Source organism: Urocampus carinirostris, chromosome 10, assembly GCF_059441175.1.
Source record: "Urocampus carinirostris isolate Australia breed hairy pipefish chromosome 10, RoL_Ucar_1.0, whole genome shotgun sequence".
NCBI classification, from domain to species: Eukaryota; Metazoa; Chordata; class Actinopteri; order Syngnathiformes; family Syngnathidae; genus Urocampus; species Urocampus carinirostris.
The window spans coordinates 3,111,980-3,132,646 of NC_142358.1; the positions used below are offsets into that span (position 1 = coordinate 3,111,980).

General features: G+C 36.5%; 1 protein-coding gene across 1 annotated transcript in view; it reads right to left on the bottom strand.

Moving 5' to 3' along the window:
* Nucleotides 1-928, bottom strand: part of LOC148357495 (protocadherin-16-like) — a 187,571-nt gene extending 186,643 nt beyond the window's left edge. Inside the window, exon 1 of the mRNA XM_088345483.1 lies at nt 630-928. The gene's annotated coding sequence lies outside the window, so the exon portion shown is untranslated. The remainder of the gene's footprint in view (nt 1-629) is intronic.
* Nucleotides 929-20,667: the final 19,739 nt, after the last annotated feature.

Consider the following 20,667-nt stretch of genomic DNA (forward strand, 5'->3'; position numbering starts at 1 on the left):
ATTAGAAAAGAAAAAGGGGGTATCATGAAAAGAAAAAACAAAACAACCAAGAAGGAAGATAAACAAGAAAAATAAGAAAAGTAAGGAAAAATGGAAAAGGAGAAATGGGAAAGAGGTAAATATAAAATTAAAATAATCAAAAAAGAAATAAATTGAAAAAGGCAGATAAATTAAATGCTATCATCAAAGGAAAAAAATCAAATCAAGAGGAAAGGGGGGAAAAGAAAGAAAAAACTGAAAAAAGGGAGACAACTGGGAAAAATAAGAAAAAAGGAGCAAAAACGACGCTATCATTGAAAGGATAAATACAAAATAAAGAGGGAAAATTTATCAAAAGAGAATAAGGGGAAAAGGATAACAGGAAAAAAGATGCAATCGTCAAGAAAAAGAGAATGTAGTATAAGAAAAGAAATGGGGAGTAAAAAGGGGAACAAAATGAAAAAAATAAAAGGACGCTATTGTCACAGTTTGCATGATCGTATCAATGATTGCCACCAATCAGGAAAACCAAATATCAAAATATGCTGATCACCGCGACTCGTTTAAGTCAATTCATTTCACTGCTGCACGTTGGCGCAGTACAACTAAAACTAAAACAAAAGTCCAGTCTTTTGAAAACGTCCACTTACATTCATTTGGATGTCTTCGGGTGTCTGAGTTCATCCAACAGCGAATCGTGCAAACCCTATCAACTCCTCGCAAGTAAAACCCAAAAGAAAAAAGTTGCATCCATCTTCACAAGTCTACGAGTGCAGACGTGCAAAAACCTTCTCGTTTAGCTTTTGTTTTTGTTGTTTTTTGCTTTACTGCATCTGCTGTGAGCTCGTCTTCTAAGAAGTTGCGTGAAAGCGAAATGCAACGGCGGACTTGTCTTTCCTCTGTGTCTGCTTGCAAAATGTTATGTATTGAGCACACATGAGTGCAAGCCTCCTCCTTCTTTACCTTCTTGCAGGCACACAGTTGGAGCAGATTTCAATGTTGCACTTGACTGTCACTATGTGGTGCACAATAGAACTGCAGTGAATGGATATTCATTGCTTGATGTCGTCAAGATGGGCAATTATTTGGAGTCAGGGGCCGATTTGCATACCTGTCAACCTCCACGGCTCCATGCCCTTACAAACTGTCTTATTTTCCCTTATAAAATACAAAATAATCTTACACCATATTTTTATTCAAACGTGTTTATGTAGGGAAACATGTTATATTGTACATGTGTTTCGTTATATCATATATATTGTTAATTAACACTTATTTGTAAGATACTGAGTAGCTCGACATGAATGAGGTTTATTATAATAAAAAAAAGTTCAAAAATTAATTAGCTTGGACGTTCACTATAGAATGAAAAAATACATGCCAATATAGTTAAGTAGAATTTTCTTATTCAAATTAGTAATTCATTTTCTGCATAAAATTACTATCGGTAATATACTGATTAAAGGGATAACCACAAACCTGTCTTTTTTCATCTTCTCCTTTTATACTTCCTTTTTTTCTTAACTTCTTTATACAACATAATAATTCGTAATATAGTGCATCAAAGCAAGTGAGCCGTTTGAGAGCCGGCTCTCTTTAATGAGTTGAGCCGAAAAAGCCAGTTCTTTGAAAAGAGACGGACTTCCTTTCACTACACAACTCCCACATGAAATCCGATGTTTTTTTAAGACCACATGTATTTCAAATTTACTCAATCAACCCCACCTGTTGTTTTCAGATCAGAATGACTTACGGCGTTTTAATTCAGGTTCGGCCATTGCGACTTGATGATTGTATCCAAAGAAAACTATGTTGTAATGTAGGCCTACTGCTCTGCTTTCGCTTTGTTCACATGTGATCGGAATGATGCATGATGGGAACTCTCCAGGCGGCAGTAGCATCAAACCGCTCGCTTCGTTTGCAACGAAAAAAAAAAAAAAATAGAGGCTACGGCGGCGAACTCGTTTGACTTGATTGATTTGCCGTTTCGTGATAGTCGGTGTATAACGGATGGTACCCACAATTGACAAATTTGTGTTTTTCCGTACGGATTTTCTTGTACGTCGTACACGTCTTAAAATGCACAATAAACGTACTTTGTACGGCAAAAACGTACAGGTTGACAGGTATGTATTTGAGTTCGACAATTTGGCATAGGGCCCCGTTCTGGACACGGATTCAATTTGTTTTCATCTATAAATAAATACATATGCAAATATCTACATGCTCAATTTCTTTAGTTTTGTTTTTAAATAAATTGGGTTTCATCAAATTGCTTTCAAAACACTTGCAAAATAAAGCTAAATAATAAATGAGGTCCCTGTCTGATATTTAGTTTTTGGTATGACTGCATTTGTATTTCTTTTTAGTAATTTTGTAGAATTGATGTATTTTGTAGTATTCCTGCAGTATCATTTAAATATTAGTATGATTTTAGTTTCTACGTCGTATTTCTAAAGTGTTGTTTTGTTGTAGTACAAGTATTTTTGTAAAATTATTGTAGTCATATTTTTTTAGTATTTTCTTTGTGATGTTTCGGGAGTAGTATGTTTGTAATATTTCTGCAGAAGTATTTATGAAGTATTTCCATTGAAGTATTTTGTAGTATTTTTACAGGAGCATTTTTGTCGTGATTCCTTAGTCGTATTTGTGTAGTATGTGTGTAGTATTTATGTAGTATTATTTCTGTTGTGGTCGTTATGTATCATAGTAATAGTATAGTATAATATAGTATGGTTTGGTATAGTATAGTAGTATGGTATTTTTTCCTTTTAGAATGAAAGCAAAATAATGTATTTGGTCCCTGTTTTTAAGCACTGCATTTAATATTTATTTTTGTGAGAAATTTGTAGTATTTCTGTAGTAGTATTTTCGTTGCAGACACACAAGGCGACAATGAGGACAAGGTTGGCACTCAAAAAACTTTTTTTATTAGTAGTACTTTTTTATGAGTATATTATCAATTGTCATCATATTTTGACTATAGTTTGCCCACCTTTGTGGTAAAAAGACTGCATTTTACAGCGATTTACCAGTCAGTGAGGACACCAAAGCACTTTACAATACACTTCACACTTTACCCATCCACATGCGCACACGCTCACACATCAGTACCAAAGTCAGTGCCTACCTGCTTATCAGGGGCATTACGGATTCAGTTTCTTGCCCAAGACACTCTTACTCTCTTTTTTTTTATCTCTCTCTTCATTCCTTTGTTTCTGTTCCTCTCTCTCCCTCTCTTTCCATATGTCTTTCTTTCTCTCTCTCTCTCTCTCTCTCTCTCTCTCTCTCTCTCCCTCTCTCTCTATTACATTCTCTCGTTTTTCCCTCCCTTTCTTTCTTTCTCTTTTGTGTCCTCTCTCATTCTCTTTTTTCTTTTTCTCTTTGCATTTCTTTATCTTTTTCTCTTCTCTTCTCTCATTGTCCTTTTTTTCCTTTTTCTTTTTCTTTCTTCCTACCTCAGTCTCCTTCTTTTTCTCGCCCTTCATCCCCTTTTTTGATTTCTCTTTCTTTCTCTTTCTCTCGTTTTCTCTCTATCTCTTTTCTTCTCTTTCATTCCTTGTCTCACTTTTTCTTTCGTTCATTCTTTTTCTCACTTTTTTTTCCTTTTTTTTGTTCATTCTTTTTCTCACTCTTTTGTCTTTCTTTTGTTCATTCTTTTTCTCACTCTTTTTGCCTGTCTGTCTGTCTGTCTTTCTTTCTTTCTTTCTTTTCTTTCTTTTGAGATTATTTTCTATTGTTTGGCCCAGAGCTAAAATGATTTTGACACCCCTGTTATAGCGGCCGATGTGACGGGTGATGTTGACGCCGCTAATCTTTGAGGAGTCCTACTAAATGATCACAGACTGCAAAAAACGATTTGTGTCTGCAGGATATTTGACCATCCATCGTGGTGTCTGGCTGATGACTTTACTTCCATATTGAAATCCAAAACAAAATGAATATGAATCAAGAAAATTAGCTCTGAAGTGGAAAATATCATCCATCTTCTTTGCAATTTTAATAAAGATCGGTCTCCTCATGGCCAACGCTAGATAGGTGTCATCTTTCATTTTGGGCAAGCAATACGAAATAAATGAAGAGGCGAGATGCTCGACTGGCATTTGCCTCTGGAGTTTGTAAGCTCGAGCGCTGCTTTTATCTTTATTTTCTTTTAGGAAGGATTGTGTACAGCAGGGGTCTCCCACTTTTTTCAAGCTGAGAGATACTTTTTGTTACTAATTAGTACAAAGGGCACCCAGTGATAACAATTCATCATGTTATTACTATGTTGTTACCAGTATAGGGCATGTTACTTAAAAGAAGTAATAAGTTATCTATTCACTACTTCTTCCAAAAAGTAACTGAGTTAGTAACTGATTTCTCTATAGTAAAAGTACCTAGTTAAGAGAGAATTTCCATAACTTGACAAATAAGTTGTTGTATGTCAAATATTTTTTCCTCTATTCCGGTCAGTTGAATAGAGAACACCAGACAGAACCTTGTCATATTCATTGCACCTTTTATAAATCTTCAAAAAATGACAAAATACAAAACAGTTTTAAACTTGTTTATGCTCAACGAATGTGAAGCCAACAACAGTGAATCCCCCAAAAATGCAAATTAACCATCTTATAAGAAAAAAATGCATCTCGGAGGGAACCAGCTGGAGATTGGTGCGCTGCATGCTTCCTTACTTCACTCCCAAGAGCCGTTTCATAGAGATGTTTCGTTCTCGAACCGCACGAATAGGTTGCGACTCAGCCCACATTCGCCTTTTCGCATTAGTAAATACTATATTTTTAATCGCTATCTAACCATATGGTAGTTGCTATATTGAACGGTGACATGATCCCAAAAGACATGGCGTAAACAACTCAGAGTAGAGCCGGAAACTGTGAATCTGAAAAAGGCGTCAGGTTTCATAGGGCATCCTCTGTTGGCGCTCTGCAGCCAAAATAACGCACCGCTTTTGACCGTCGGTAACGGTATGCCTTGTAATAGTTCGATTACACCGTTACTGAACGCCGTTATTTAACAGCTTTATTTATAACGGCGTTTTTCCCATCACTGGTTGATATTACATTATTACCAAATTGGAAGTAGGCTTAACCCCTTAGCGTTCATGTAAAATACGCCTAGATGCTCAAACCAAGACGTACCCAAATTAAATGCTGCTCTCGAACCGTCGGCTTTTGTCTCCTTTGAAAAGTAACACTCTGAGGTTTTGTCCCAATTTGACGAAATCACTGAAAGTGCTACTAACATAGAGTAATGTGAATTGAAACACACAGAAATACAAAGTCTTCATTCTCGCGTGATTTTTTATTTTTACAAACAAATGCCTGCAGATGAGTGTAGCATGGGTATTTTAGCTGGAAAATAGGCGAGACAATAGCTTGAAGCTTTACCTGGCACTTTGTCAAATTTGATCACAATCTGAAAAACTAAAAATTGTGTTTTACCCATTTTTCTTAAGGGATATAACACCATTTTCCAAAAGTAGCCATTTTGGAGACAACCAGTTTACAGCTCTAAAACCTCTGCAACTATGTATTTTGGGGTCCAATTTGAAAACACAGTTAATATCTGTGTATCATTTCTTTAAAATCTTATGATACAATGTCTCATAAAATGTCTCAATCATAATTTGAATTTATTACTACTGGTTGAGATATTCGAAACTAAGGATGCGATGTCGGTTTATCCAAACAGGGCCTCTTAGGGTAATGAGGGCTGTGGACCATGAAAACAAGCCTGAAAATAGCAGAGAGTGGTGTCAATCAAAAGGTCAGAGGCTACCAGCCATATTAGAAATCTTCTGATGAGTGTGTTTATTTTTTAAAGGGGAGTAATGTCGGAAAACGAACTGATTACAACAAGGATGGCCAAATGATGCAGGAATGCTTAGCGGATTTCTTTTATCTGTCGTTGTTGTGTGTTTTACAGTAAATATTTTACACAGTTGGATTCGCTGGACTTCTGTGAATGTAACCAGACCATGTTTGCGGGAAATTGATTTGTAGACTGCCAGGGGATAAAGTTGGTGAGCTATGCTGCTTTCTAATTTTCTGGTATCTTGTTTCTGAACGTAATGTTTCTGTGATGAGTACATTTTGAAATGTCTTAAATTCCAAGCGTTTAAGGTTTCCAATGATATGTGCCACGATGTATTTCAGTGACTGGTTGTGTCATACAGACACGTATTTGTTTATCAACTGCCAGCAGGCCGTTGGAGCGTTAAGGGGTCAAATATACGTAGTCAACCACTAAAATTTTTTTACTGGAAAATCACAATGACCCAGCACATGTCATCTATTTTCAAGGCTGTTCCGCATGCACTTCAGTTGTCCTCAGGGGGCACCCTTTTTCCAACGGGCACCACGTTGGAGATTCCTAGGGTACATGGAATGCTGGTTTTATTCTAAAGTAAAAAGAACAGAAGACCCCAGGATATGATAATAATCCGTTTTGAGGTGGGGATTACGAGGTGAAATCTTCGAATGGTGAGGGATAGAAACTAGTGCTGCAACTAACAGTTATTTTGATAAAAAAGTAGTATTTATCATAATAAATTATTTTGGGGTTAATCGATATATCCGCTCTTTGTTTTAATGTTTTCATACATAAATACCTAGAGACATAAATAAACAATTCACTAGAATTGTTGATTAAGGTTAAACATACATTAGAAAGTAAAAAATATGATATACATGCCACCAAAAAAAACTACTATAGTAAGACTATAATGGAAAAATACTCCTACAGAAATACAACAAAGATACACCTGTGATAATATGAGTAGATACTTTTTAAATTACGACAAAAAAACTCTACAAAATGCTACAACAATTTGACAGAAATTCTACTAAAATACTCCTTTGCAAATACTTTAATCATACTACAGAAATACTATAAAACTACCACGACAGTAATACTATATTACAAAAACACTACTAGCGAAACATTACTACAAAAATACTAGAAAAATACTATGACCTAAGTATTATGACAGAAGTATTGCAAAAATACCACTTGAGTGGTTATTACAAAAAAATCTACTATGGAAATAAGACCAAAACAAAAGTTCAGTAACACTACAAAAATACTTCAGAGCTACAAATCCAACTGCATAAATACTAAAAAACACTATAAAAAATGCTACAGTAAATATCAAATGAAGTGCTTAAACGGGGACTGCATAAAATATCTAAAATTGATTTCTGAAAATAGAAAATACTATACAAATACAACAGAAATATTACTTTAGTAATATTATAATATGAAAACACCACTCGAGAAACATTACTACAGAAATACTACAAAAATACTACTACGGAAGTATTATGTCAGAAGTAATGCAAAAATAGAACTACAGTAATTACTACCAAAAAATCTACTGTGGAAATACTACAAAAACAAAACTACAGTAATACTAGGAAAATACTTCAGATCTACAAAAAATCAACTGCTAAAATACTACAAAAATAGTACAAATTAAAAAAATATATAACAATAAATATTAAATAAAATGCTTGAAAACATGCACCCAATATATCATTTTGCCTTAATTATGATCAATTAAAATCTAGTTTTATGACACAAATCTATTTCAAAAATATTGCAACACGTTCGTATGCATATTTATTCATAAATGAATCTTCAGGTTGGGCCCCTAGGCCAAATCTTTGAACCCAATGCGGCCCCCACTCCAAATAGTTGCCTACCTCTGCTCTAAAAGTTTCTGTTATCTGTAACTCATTTCATTCAATCCACAAAGTTATTCCAAGAGAATACCGAGCGACCCGAGTTTCAATCAAATATGCAGTCAAACAAATGATAACTTTATGCTCCTTGTTAGCTCGGATCTCCAGCTGGACAAGCATAAAACCTGTGGTCGCTTTTTAGGACTGGGGGGAGGTTCTCTTTTTCAGCGGAGTATTAATGTGGCTCCTGGCTGAAGAAAAACATTAAGGAGAGATTTCCTGCGAGTTTCCGATAGTACAAGCTTGAACTCTAGACATTTAATCTTGTATTTTGTAGATTTTTCTGATATGCCTAACGTAAAAAGAACAGGTGTCTCTTGTTGGGGTTGCTCCCTTTTCAGCTGGAGGTTAATGGTGATTTAGGAGAGCTTTTATATATTCCTGTTTAGTGTCACTCCTGCTTCCCGAGACCAGAAATTGCCGTCATAAATCTTGCAAGACGAAAGAGGTTTTTCGAGTTAGCTTAGAGTGGGTACTGGAGTAAAGGTCTACTGACTTTTTTGAAGAGTTTTAATGTTTGGTGGTAGATGATGGACCCATGTGGGGGAGTCAGGAACTGGAGGCTACTCAAGAAGATGGATTGTAAGGTAAAATAAACGTTTACTAAACAATGAAATGTCCAACCAGAAACAAAGACTAAAACCGGAGATGGAGCCTCCATCTGAGTTCATTTAGTGGTCGGGTCATTCTGTCAAGTTTTTGGGGATATGGACCCATGTGGGGGAGGCAGGAACTGCAGGCAGAGATGCTCAAAATAAGAATGGTATTTATCAACAAAATCAGGACCAAACGGACAAGTGGGTTCTAAAAATCCAACAAAATTCTCAAACAAATACCCGAAAATCAAACACCAAAACCGGAAATGGACAATACAAAGAAAAAAATGTAAAGAAAAAAGTAACAAGATGTCCAAACAAGAAACCAGAAACAACAGAAAACAGACCTGGCATGGTGGAAGTGAAAATGACACAATGACCAAACAGTGTGTCATGTTAAAATTGTCCTTTTAAATTGGTCTGGATACAAACGTGTGCCCAATTCAAATCCCCCTTAGAGTACTCTGATGGTAGGAGGTGTTTCAGACCCTAAAAAATAGATATTTTTGGGACTCGTTTGAGGTGGGTGAACAATGGAGACTAAGGCAACTGTCCATATTTGGAGACATAAAACTATGTTTGTTAAAAATTATTATTGTTTTTGTTTTGTTTTTAAGTTTAGAAAAATATATCCCATCAACAGCGCTCATAAACATAATGTTCTGTACAACCGCCACTGTGAATATGCACATGTTATTTATATCATTATTAGTGTATACTGTTTTTAAACAATTTTAGCATTTTTGTAATTTGAAATATTTTTATTTGCCACTTTCTTGTGTCCCCTTTCATCTGGAGGGATGACTAAGCAAGACCAACTTGGGTGCCAAGGTGCTTTGGGTGTTTGGGCATTTGGGTTGGCCATGGTCAATTATTTTTTCTTTTTTTTTTTTTCTTTTTTTTGTGTATGTGTTTGTCTTGCTGTCGGTCACCCCTCTTGAGGTAGATGACTTAGGTAGATAGATAGATAGATCTTATTATTTGTTTGACTTGCATTGAATGTAGAAGAAAAATAATAAAGTGGGCAAGGGACTCCCTGAACTGGTTGCCAGACAACTCACTCGCTTATTCACACCTAGGGACAATTTGGGCCGACCAATTAGCCTGATATGCATGTTTTTGGAATGTGGGAGGAAACCGAAGTGCCTGGGGGAAACCCTCGCAAGCATGGGTAGAAGATGCAAACTCCACACACATTATTACTACAACTACTATTATTATTATTATTATTACGACTATTATCATTATTATTATTATTATTATTATTTTATTATTTTATTATTATTATATTTTAATTTAATTTTAATTTAGTGTTTGTTTTATTCATTAGTTTTGTTTTTTAAATATTTCTATTTGATTGTTTTAATGTATTTTTTTAAAATGTATCTATTATTTTTTTTAATTAGATTTTTTTCCTTCGTCGTCGTGTGACTGTGAATGTGTATTTGTTCCAGGTTGTTGGGTGGGGATTTTTTTTTCTTTTTAAATTAAATACATTTTCATTTGACTCAATCTGAGAGCAAGTCCTTCATTTCCTGTTTTTTTTTTTATAATTAAACCGGCTGTCTTTGTTTGATTTATATTGTTTTCTTTTTTAATAGCTCCGATAAATATGTGTCACCGCGGATATGAGTTTTTGTTTTTTCTGCAATAAGGATATCACGAATCGGAAGTGAGAGTTATAAAGCAAATGTATGAGCATCACTTACAGCAAAATAAAGCGATGAAATGTGAATTTTAAAGGCATGTTTAATTAATTTTTTTGCGTCACTGTATAGCTAACCGGGACGTCATTAACCAAGCTAGCTATCGATGAGGCAGGGATTAGGAACCTATGGCTGGCGAGCCATATATGGCTCTTTTCATGGCTCGGAAATAAATTGAGACATGCGCAATCTTTTAACACAATGTCACATGTTAAGTTGAATGTACCGTGTGCAAAGTTTGGTCCATTATATACATGGCATATTTTAAACAACAGTTTACAGACACTGTGTCCCACAACCAGAACCTATTTTTTTGTACTTCGTTGTAGAATCATTTATATGCAAGCTCATTGGGCACTCTATGGCTAGGTTCACACTGCAAGGAAATTGAAATGTTTTGCACGGACGCGACCTGTATTAGATCTGTTAAAGTCTGTCTGAACGGCACATACCAGTTTTTTTTTTTAACTAGACCCAGGCCACTTTCATATGTGGTCCTAAATCCTATACATATCTGATATTTTGGAATATCTGAACGGTCAAGGTGCATTTATGCGATAGGCGGCAGACCTCACTATTCTGCCTTCAAGCAGGGAGGAGGAAGCGGACAGTTCAACGCTGGGTGGAAGAAAACACGTAGTGTCATGAGTTCACACATTAATGGAAGATGAAAACTTGTTTATTTTGCTACTCACTGAACAGCAAACATCCCATTGCATACAATTGGCTTTCTAACATGTTGCTCGACGTCACTGCTTTGAAGACCTGTGGCGTCATTATTTACTATTATATATGTCGCCATGATCTTTTTAACAATTTGGTTTGACGGGCCAAATTAAAGAGCCTGAGGGCCGCATGTGGCCCACGGGCCGTGGTTTGCCGACCACTAGTGTAGGTGGTTGCTCCCACGCCACCGGGGGCAGGCATCAACTCAACTTCTGATAGCTTTATGCTCAAAAAGGTTCCCGTCTGTCTACACTGAATAGTTTCCAATTAATCGACTATCACTCAGACCGTCCACTTTTTGGCCCAAGAATTTCTCACTCATTGTCAGGAACGTTGAAGTGATTCCGATGCTCTTGAGGAATGCATTGTGACAAAAACACAAAAAAGGACCAGGAATGTGTGGCATTGAGAGAGACGCTCAGGAATGTCCACCTAACAATTCAATTCAAATGTTTCCTGGTGAGGGAGGCACAAAGACGAAGGGATGGAGGTCCTTAATCCTATTTAGGACACACACTGTGCAACAATGATGACACTTAAGAAAGGAAGATTTCCTGGGAGCATCCTTCCGTATGTCCGTTTTGGGTTCATCAAAGACTGCCACCCATCCACTGATTATGTTTTCTGTCACACCCCACTTGGAAGAAGAAATCCTCTCTTTAAGTGATCACTTAATATTGGTGGGGACAAAAGAACGTTTGCTCGATATTAGTGGTAACCGCTACTTCCATCCATGCCAAATCGACGCCTTTCGGCACATTTTCTCTGAAGAGGAACTCAAGCGTAATATCGGCGTAATTGGGGTGTAATGTCTTGAAGTGCCAGCTTCATTAATTTGGTTTAATGCTGTCCGCTGCCAACATTTTTAACAGAGCAAGAACACCGGTCTTTACTTGCCTCACTCTGTGGTCACAGTGAAGTGCTACGTACGCTTAGCCAAACTTCCTCATCTTAGTTTTCGGGGAAGAGACTTTTGCTTGTCCCCTTACCCCATCTCTCTTAGCCTGTCTCCTCTACCGTGTTAAGTATTTTTTCATGGGGTTGCTTGAGGGTCTGCTACACTTCGTATCTACACTTCATCTCAATGCTTATACACCGTGCCCAGTGTAGAGGACGTGCAATTGCACTTTATTCTGGAGAACGTAAACAAAAAAGTTCCCAAAATCAAACGTGTCTTTACCTTCCTTCACAGAGCCTTGCATTTCCCAAGGAGGATAAGGGATACACACACACATATATATATATATATATATATATATATATAAGCCGCTACTTTTTTCCAAAATGTTCAGACCTGCGACTTATTTAGTGAAGCAGCTTATTTAAGTAATTTTTCTAACGAACACCAGCGGCACTCGAGTACAAAATGTAAAATTTAGACCGGTGGAATTGTGTGCCGAGGTAAACTGCATCCTCTTGGATTATGATCTAATTGTCCGTATGACAGAGGAAAGGGGTTTGTTTCAAATGTGAGGTTGACGCCCTTGAGGACGTCAATAATGACGAGATAGACGAGGACGACTTACCGTGAATTTCATAATTGCTGCACAGCTTATTTAATCAGATGCGCCTTATAGTCCGGAATGTACAGTATATATATATATATATATATATATATATATATATATATATATATATATATATATATATATATATATACATATCTGTGATAACATTTAAGTGTTAAATTAGCTTTATTTTCCCCCTTTTTAAGTCACTCATAAGAATACATAATAAACGGTAATATATGGATTAAACTAAAAAAAAAAAAAAAAGAAAAAACTGAGCCAAGCCAAAAAAGCCGGTTTTCCAAAAAGAGTTGGAATTCCCATCCCTACAACGGACCATTGTTATTTTATGATATTGTTTACTGTTTATTTTTGTTGCACCTCAAGAGTAGGATAAATCTGTTGCTGGTAAGAGGTCATAAATATTACAAGGTTTCATAACACAAGTACCTGTCTTTTCTTCTCTTTTCAACTCAAATACTGCTCAAAAAATGTTTTTTCAAATACAACTTATTTTAAAGGTGACGGAAATAGTTAATTTCCCAGGTAACGAGTTACTTTTTCGAATGATAACTCAGTAACTAACTCAGGTACTTTTTGGAAGAAGTAGTAAGTAACTATAACTAATTACTTTTTGAAAATACCTTGCCCAACTCTGAGTATATATGTAAATGTATGTTAGCAAAATTGTAAACATATGCTTTATCCTACCACCTTTGCGGAATTCACAGAATATTTACAATGTCTTACATGTTCATAACATATCACGTTCCACCCTTTCAAAATCAAAGAAAATCTCCCCCAAAAATACTTGCCCAAATTCAAAGCGTGAGTTTTCGGAATGTTTTGAAACAGCAGCCGTGCACTATAACTTATCACCAAGAATTTTTCAGTTCTTTCGACACTTTTTATTGGCGGTGCTCCCGCTTCCCCATCTGGATCTCATTTAGGAGACGGATCAAATGTTGACTTAGATTTTCTTTTGTCTGCGGGACAGTCACGATTAACTGACGCCGATACTTTTATCCCCGAATACTTTTATCCCCCACTGCCGTAGATAAAGAAATATCATCCAAGTTTTGATAGGGGGCTACGGGTCTTGTAAGTTTGTGCACGAGTGGGCGCGGCTGGGGCGTTTTTCAAAAATATTTTGTGATGAATTTATAGTTTAATTGACAGTAGAAATAAAGAGATAATACATTCTTCTTTGTAAATGTTAAATAAATTAGTTTTACCTGGTTATATCAGTATCAGAAATTATTTTCCCCCCATTTTATTAACACTCCACTTATTGAAACATAAATATTTTGTTTGTTTGTTGTACATGATTCAATTGTTTGTTTGTTTGTACATGATTCAGATTGAATCGTTTCTTGTACATGATTCAATTGTTTGTTTGTTTGTACATGATTCAAATTGAATCGTTTCTCCGGCGCCGTCACGAATGGCAGCCACTCCAGCAGCTCCCGTGTTATTTTCGATTGTTCTCAGTTATTTTCGATTGTTCTCAGCTTAGGGATGCTGCTGGAAAAGTGAATTTCCCTTCGGGGATGAATAAAGTATCTATCTATCTATCTATCTATCTAGTCAAAATCAACCCCCCGGCATTCGTAGCATTCTTCATTTCAAGCGTTCAAAAGTCAAAATGAACTGACCCTGGCATTATAAGCCTTCTTAGTAATCGTTTAATCATCAAAAATCAAACTATCCTGGCATTGTAGTAGTCCATTAGTAGTTTCTGATAATAGTCCAAATAAGCCAACCATGGCATTATGAGCATTTTTTGTGACCATTTAATCACTAAAAAAGAACTACCCTGACATTATAAGCACACTCCATTGCAAGTAAAGTAATATCCTACCCATTTTTATTTAGAATAGAATAGAATAGAATAGAATAGAATGGAATAGAATAGAATTGTGTTTATTGTCATCAATATCAACGTTGTGAAACATTGTATACAATGAGATCAAATATGGCACTCCAGGGTAAAAGGTGTAATAAAACTTTGAAGAGAACAAAGATAAAAGACTTTCAGGATAAATAGGCACAATATTAAAATATTTCACAAAAACAATTATATAAACCAACATTGGCACTACAAGTATTCTTCAGTGCAAGCAATTATTAGTCAAAATAAATAAACCCAGGCAATAAAAGCCTTTTTAGCAAACATTTGGTAACTAAGAAAATAATAACCCTGGCATTATAAGTATTCTTCATTGCAAGCAGAACAAATCCAAGTTTAGGATTAAATTCAACAAATGTATAACAAACATGAATGATTTTCCTGATATATTCTCACTTCCACACCAAAAACAGATGAACCAACTCTAGCATTATAAGCATTCTTCTTTGTTAGCGTTAAATAATACTGGCATTATACGCATTGTTCTTTGCAAGTGTTCAATAGCCAAAAGAAACAAACCCTGTCATTATCAGCAATATTCTTTGCGATCTTTAAATAGTTTGGGAATCATACGCGAATCTTCTTTGCAAAGATTCAATTGTCAAATTAAACCAACCCTGTCATTATAAGCAATATTCTTTTCAATCTTTGAATAGTTTGGGGATTATACTCATTGTTCATTGCAAGTATTCTATAGCCAAAAAACAAACCAAGCATTCTTCTTTGCTAGCATCAAATAGTATTGGCAGTGTATGCATTGTTCTTTGCAAGTGCTCAATAGCCAAAATAAACAAACCCTGTCATTGTAGGCAATATTCTTTGCAATCTTTAAATAGTTTGGGCATCATACGCAAACGTCTTTGCAAGGATTCTTTGCAATCTTTGAATAGTTTGGAGATTATGAGCATTCTTCTTTGCAAGGATTCAATAGTCCCAATAAACAAACCCTGCCAGTATAAGCATTCTTCTTTGCAAGTGTTTAATAACTAAACATTTCTTTTTTGGAATAGTGAGCATTCTTCATTGCTAGCAGAATCAAAACAAATAAAATACTGATTAATTACCATTAAGTTGTTTTCCAATCACATTTTAGGCAAATATTTGCCAGCTCAAATTTTGAACGTTTGCCATTCTAATGAAATCAATTACAATTCACAACGCAAAAAAAAGAAAGTCGCACATTTTTTAAACGCAAACGTAGACAAAAAAAGACCGTAATGCATTGTTAGACGATAAATGCTTCAATATGTGGATGCACATCGAGCAAAGGAAAAGAAAAAAAACTATGAATCCTGACGCCAACCACACATCAAAACAGTCGATCGGGAGATTTACGAGGCCATCTTTTTTATGTAACTTGTAAGTGATAATTAAAATATTTATACATTTCGTTGAGGATGTGGAAGCCGGCTGCGGCTCTTATTACTGACAAGGCCGAAGTTGCTTCAAACCAGATCGCTTCCAAGTTTTTCTCATCAGCCGCCACTCAAAACCAAAAGGACCGTCTGTCGGTTTCTGCACTCATTTGTATTCCTCTAACGGTAGACCGTACTCTACGCTCGACAGGAAAATTGCTAACACATGCTGCAGAGTGGAAGATTGCAGCAAATGTTGGGCATTTCTGTGCTGTTACAGTACACCCCCCAGTATACAGCGACCCCCCTTTGAGATGTTTTTTCGCTTTGCGGTGTAGGGTGGGATGAAGCAAACTCTAAGAATCATTTATTTTAAAATGTGGATTTTTGAAGTTTATCTTTTGCTTTGCTAACTAGCAAACAGTCAGTCGCCAAAAGGGGGGGGTGTTGGGGCTGGCGGGGGCTGTTGGATATTAAATGTATGGGGTGGGGGAACATTTATCATTATCCCCCCAAAATTCTTTGCACAGCAGAAGTTTACATTTTTGAACTGCATCCCTACTTACGCTACCGTTTTACACGTTAGACCGTTATTTGAAACAATGGACAGCCAGCTCCATTCTGGACACTTTTTTTCCCCCTTCGTAATTGGTCAATATACATTTTTAATTCATGATTTCTGAGTTGTTGACTTCAAATATGTTGAATGAAAGAATTAATTATTTAAACTTTATTTTGAACATAAGTAAACAAAAATAAAACAAGGAGGTCAAAAAAGGCCAAAACAGAACAAGAAGAAGCATATGCTTATTTAATCCTACCCCTTCGACTTCCTTAATAGTTGTGTCTTACAGCTAGAGCTTCTGTATTTACAAATAACAAATTCTCACAGATATACATATTTACATAGGTTTTGTGGATGCACAGTCACTTTATTATCATTATCATCACCACCACGATCACTATTTTCACCGTCATCATCATCATCATTGCTGTCTCCATGATGATGATGATAAAATAAACTAAATATGAAAAAAATTACTAAAGGATTGGGGAGTAACGGAATACATGGAACGGCAAAAATGATGTTGGCAAGCTGTTTGGATTTATTTTCATTTTGTTTCTGTCGCATTTTATAGTTTTGCCGGAGATCAAAGAGATCAAAGCCAGGAGAGAAAGCTTACCACGTGTTGTGAGTCATAATTTTATTCATATTTAGTTTCTTTTGTCTTTTATTAGCATATTTGGTATTGGAGTAATCCAAAAGTAATTGAAAGTAATCCAGTTAAAGTAACCCTACCCAACCCTGGAACTTGTCTATCATACAATGTTACTTTGAACCTGCTGCTCGAGGGGGGGCACCCCTTCACTGGAGGATCACCCATAACAATGTGTCCTCATCTGTGCATTAAAATTAAAAGACATAGGAGAGGGAGCCTGATAAATCCGACATCAGAACTCCCACTTATCAGCCCTAACCATCAGTTGTGAAGGCAGGTATGTCTGTTTTGTGTTGTTATTAAAAATTATCTTTTCATAACCATCATCACCAACATATTTATTCACCTCATTGTTTTTGCTTTTCTACTCACAGAAGCGCATTGTTTTTACAAAAGTTCACTATCCCTGTTGCTCATTTATTTTACTCGCACGCTTTCTAGCGATCAACATTATACACTGGAATTAAATATGTAATTCCTGTCTGAACCAATAAGAAACATTTTACATGCACTTGGTTTATTCTATCCTCCAATCAGAATCCATGAGACAGTATAAGAAAAACGCTCACGCTTCATTCCGTGGGAATATTTCATAGCAATTTAAGAGTATTTTTGCCTTGTCCGAAGCTTTTTAATATCATTTTGAACTTGAAAAAAAACATTTGATAAAATGAGCATGACTATTTACCATCTGGTAGATAAGTTAGAAAACCGCTGATTTCAAGGATGTTTTGTTCTGATTTTATCCAAAAAGCAAGATATTGCAAATCCATTGTAGCCTGGTCATCCTGGAAGGGGGATTACCTCATGTGTGGTCCCTTCTCAACGTTTCTTCATTTTCCTCGTGTTGATGTTTTTGACTTTTTGCTTGCCCTCATGTAGGTTTTAGATCAGGGGATGGTGTTATTGGTTTGCAATGATCCGTGGTCTGTGCAGCCCTTTGAGACTCTTTGTGATTAAGGGCTAAACAAATAAATCTGCCTTGACTTGACTTGTTTTGTTTATAAATATTGATCTAGATTGTAATGAATGTGCATAATATAATAGCGACAGCAGTAAAATAACAATAACAATTTTTAACAATAACAATAAGAGTAGTCATAGTCATAGTCGTTGACGATGATAATAATAATAACAATTGTAATGAGAATAACAAAAACAACAAAAAATTGTCTCATCTCATCTCATCTCATTGGCTGCACCGCTTATCCTCAGTAAGGTCGCGGGGGTGCTGGAGCCCATCCCAGCAATCATCGGGCAGTGGGCAGGGGACACCCTGAACTGGTTGCCAGCCAATTGCAGGGCACACAGGGACAGACAACTCGCTCGTTCATTCACACCTAGGGACAATTTGGACCGGCCAATCCACCTGAAATGCATGTCATGTCTGGAATGTGGGAGGAAACCGGAGTGCCCAGAGGAAACCCACGCAAGCACGGGGAAAACATACAAACTCCACACAGGAAGCTGGATTTGAACCCACACAGGAGGTTCCCAAGACCTTAGAACTGTGCCGCACATGCGCTAACCACTGCGCCGCCGTGCTGCCCACAAAAAATAGTAACCATAATAATTGTTATAACAATAACAATCTTGATCATTAGCTTGACCCATCTATTGACTCTATAAGGCTTCTAGGCCTCTGCTCCAACATTATTTGGATACCGATAGAATTCTGGTGCGTATGTAAAACATTTTGTATTTTACCTTTTTTTTTTACATTTGTATATATTTTGATGTATTGTTCCAGTGTAATACACACACACACACAAACACACACACACACACACACACATTATATATATGTATATATATATATATATATATATATATATATGTATATATATATATATATATATATATATATATATAGCTCATTGATCTCTTGACCACCTGGGTCGTAGGGGCACTACTTCTTGTGGTGTCTTGGGCAAGTGCAGCCTGGTGGCACTCATTCCTTTTCAGGCTGTTGGGGTAAGGATTTCCCCACATGAAACATATAGTGCTGGTTTCCATGGTTACCAACAGCAGGACACATTTCCTGATCTGTCAAAGACACAGCACCTTCAAGGTCTGGTCGCCTTTGTATTTTGGTGTAAAGCGTCGTCACCCTCTTCAGCGATTAGTCAGACGAGCAGCGGCGTGTGACAACACTTATATCGGAGAAAAACAAGTATCACATATAACAATACACATTGCATCACTTGTCTTTCATATTTTTGTTCCAGTATTCTATATTGTCGAAAGATCCCGGTTTGAGACCAGGTGGAAACATTTTGTCTGGGAGGGATGGGCTTCCTTACTCTCATGCTCTCCCTCACTTTCTTTCATTTGTTTTTGTTTTTTTGAGATTTCCCCTTCTCTCTTTTTCTCTTTTATTTTCTCTATTTCCTCTTTTATTTCTCTCTCTCTCTTACTCTCTCTCTCTCACATTCCTTCTTTTGCTTTGTTTCTCTTTTTCAGTCTTTTTGTCTTATTTATCACTCTGTCTTTCTTTCTCTTCATCCCTCTATTTTTCTCTATCGGTTTCTTACTCATTTTCTTTTGCTCTTACTTTCTCTCATTTTCCATCTCTTTTTCTCCGTGCCCCTTCTTTTCTTTCTTTTCCTTTTTTTCTCTCTTCCCCTCTCTTCTTTCTTTTCTTACTTTCTTTCTCTCTTTCTTTCTTTTCCCCTTTCTCTTTCTTTTATCTTTTTTTCTCTTTTCTTTTCTCTTTCTCTTTCCTTTCTCTCTTTCTTTCTGCCTGTCTTTCTCTTTCTTTATTTCTTCTTTCTCTTTTCTGTCTTTTTTCTCTTATTTCTCTTTCCTACTCTCTTTCTCTTGCTCTGTCATTCTCCATCTATTTCTCTCTTTCCCTTTCTCTTTCTGTCTCTTTATCTATTTCTTTTTTTCCTCTCTTTCAATCTCTTCTTTCTCTCTCTCTTATTTCAAGCCTCTTTCTTTTTCTCTCTTTCTTTCCTCCCCACTCTTTCTTTTCATTCTTTCTATCTCTATTCCTCCCAGTCTTTTTCTCCCTCTCCTTCTTTCTCTTCTCTTTGATTTCCCTTTCTCTCCCTCTCTTTATTTAATCTACTAGTCCTGTCCAGTGAGAGTGATTTTTTTAACCATGTGGCCCCCGAGCACTTAGGAGTTTGACACCCCCTATTGTAGGACCTCACATCATCGGTGAACATTAGTCACGTGCATCACTGCACCAAAGCCTCACAAGCTTTGCTTTGCACCAAGACTGTAATCATGCAAGCTTTCCTTTTATTAAACGTTTTACAAGGCTGCAGCTGAAAGGAGCGCCAAGGACTCTCATAACTTTGACGTGCAACTATTTTAATCATAAGCAAGCTAAATTAATTGGCAGCCTGCTGAATGACCACATCCTTCTTCCTCCCTTCTAAGCTTTGATGGCGGCTTGCCTTTTTGGAGGAGTGTCCGTGTGACTCATGCATGCAGAGGCCTGCAGCCACAACCATCATCGTAAGTCACAGCCCGAATAACGTTGCGCTCTAATCAAAGCGCAGCGGAAGGAGAGAAGGGAAGATGCGAGGGCAGGTCGTCCTCCGTGGCGGAAAACAGAACCCGGAAGTGAGACAATGCTGGGAAGCCAGATCTAACACCGAGAAAGTCTTTAGTTTGGCAGTAGAGCTCTAAAAATTAACTGCTAATCCAAGACCTTAAATTTATTTCGAGAACGACCCAAGTGTCAATCACCATGTTTTTTTCTTATGATCAGTATTCCACGGATGGATGCACGGTATGAAATAATTCATTTACATAAAAGAGTTTTAATTAACCTCAAGGTCTCACAACTTCACTGATTTGCATCGTGGATTGTGTTCTGCATTCTGATTTGCAAGAGAGTCTCTCAGTTTATTATTTGAAAGTACAAAAAATAATAATTACAACAATTAAAACAATGAAAAAAGCCGTCA